Raw genomic sequence first — 2357 nt, 5'->3', positions numbered from 1 at the left:
TATGTTGTTTCATATTATTTGTTAGTTTAAACTCATCTGACTTCTTTTGCCTTTAAAGACTTAAATAATTAAAAAATTATTTGAGAGGTAGAATTACATAGAGAGGGAGAGACAGAGAGAAAGGCCTTTCATCCATAGGTTCACTCCCCAGATGGCTGCAACAGCTGGAGCTGAACCAATCCAAAGCCAGGATCCAGGGTTTCTTATGGGTCTTTCAGGTGGGTGCAGGGGCCCAAACACTTGGGCCATCTTCTACTGCTTTCCCAGGCCATAGCTAAGAGCTGGATTGGAAGAGGGACAGCCAGGACTAGAATCAGTGCTCATAAGGGATGCTGGCCCTACAGGCAGAGGCATAACTGACTACACCACAGAGCCAGCCTTATCCCTTGCCTTTAAAACAGAGTGACAGAGCGAGGGATGTGAAGAATAAGGTTTCTGACAAAGCCCTTTTAGTGAAGTATTTTCTTCCTAGAACACAGAACGTGACCACAGGATCTGACTAAGGATAATTTATGGCCTTCTAACAAGAGCACTGAGCCTTTGTTGGAATGTTGGCTTCACAAGGACATGCAGCTGCTTTCCCAGATAGGCTTACCTAATATGTCTTGCAAAACATGTTTCAGAGAAACCTTAGAGTTATTTGAACATGCACATATGCTATTGTAATCCTTATCGATAAGGAAAAGATGCTGGGTTGGCCTGGCGGCACTTTTGGGAGGAAAAGTTTCCGTGTCCTGTCTCTCATTTGCACACCCCAACATCTTGTGCCCAAACAGGAACACTTAGCATGAAATGCAAGGGATGGCTCACCTTGCATAGCAATGGTTACAGATGCATCATTCATCTCTTTGAGATTTGGGTGAGTCACTAAGATGGGGAACTCCCTGTCCCCAGTGCAACAGAAACATAAGGATGAACTGCTTTATCTTCTTAAGAATGTGGGGCAGTCTTTATCAGAAAAGGTAATCGGACACTTGCTGCAAAAAAAAAAAAAAAAATCAATAGTTGCTGCCCTTGGTACCCTGATGGAAGCACTTTAAAAGTAACTGACAGAAAATCAATCAAAAGTTACACTCTATTCCAGTTTTCCATGTGTGGTATCTCTGCTGGGATGCCAGTAGTAAGGTTACAAACCTCTTGGCAGCTCTCACTGGCCAAGAGAGTCAGTCAATGGGCTTGTCCCTACTGCCTGAAGATGAGACCTCTGTGCTTTCCATGCCTACTGATGTAACAGTGGTGTCTGAGTCCCCTTCAGTTGTGTCAGTGGTACAAGGTATGTTTCAGGAAGCCAAGGAGCAAGGAGAATTACCAATGTTAACTGTCCTGTTGTTATATCTCAAAATGTGTCTCCCTGGCTTGAGCATCTTCCCTATGTTTACAGAGTTAAAAAAAAAAGAGCTTGACAGAGTATAGGATGCAAAGTTCTTATACAGTGGGCATATTGCAGGGAGTTGGAGGAGGATATGAGATCTTTGAGATGGTGCCATGGGATTGGAAAACTCTAGTTAAAATTTTGGTTACCCCATCCCAATACACTGTTTGGGTTTGAGAATATAAAGAAGTGGCTTTTGTACAAGCCATAGATAACTTAAATAACAATGTCCTCATCATTTTGGAGTAGTTGTTAGGAGAGAAAGCATATTCATATCTTGGTCAACAAGTTGTTTATCCCTGAAAGGAAACCCATGTGTAAATTTCTAGCATTGCATTAAAAGCTTGAAAAAAGATTCCTGATATTAAAGACCCTTCCGTTTCCTTTTCTGCAGTCCATCCATGGCCAACTGAGGGCTGTACGTCCTTTGTGGATAGGCTAGAAAAAGCTATGGAACATCAGGTAGATAATCAAGAAGTGAAAAAATATTACTAAAACAAATGGCTTATGAAATGCAAATCAGAATTGGTGTCTCCAAAGCTGAATCTACTATGGCAGAAATTTCAGTAGGAATGAAACTTACAATACTAATGTACTGGCTGCTGCCCTTAAACATTCTGATTTAAAAAAAAATGCTTTGGATGTGGGGAATTAAGGTCATTTTTAAAATGAACTGTCAGCCTGTAAAAGCAGAAGAATATGGCCACTCCTTGGGCCCCTGCACCCATGTGGGAGACCCAGAAGAAGCTCCTGACTCCTGGCTTCCTATATGTGCAGCTCCGGCTGTTGTAGTCAACCGGGGAATGAACCATCAGATGGAAGACTTCTCTCCCTCTCTCTCTCTGCCTCTCCTCTCTGTATAAAACTTTCAAAAAATAAATAAATAAATAAATAAATCACAGGCGGAGCCTGCCCAGGCGGCGCTGCCAACTGGCCCCAGGTGCTAGCTAGAGGCAGTGGCCGGCCTCAGGAGCGCACCTGCTGG

Source organism: Oryctolagus cuniculus, chromosome 12, assembly GCF_051225735.1.
Source record: "Oryctolagus cuniculus isolate XC-2025 breed Fujian yellow rabbit chromosome 12, ASM5122573v1, whole genome shotgun sequence".
Taxonomy (NCBI): Eukaryota; Metazoa; Chordata; class Mammalia; order Lagomorpha; family Leporidae; genus Oryctolagus; species Oryctolagus cuniculus.
Note: the sequence above shows the minus strand (reverse complement) of the source record.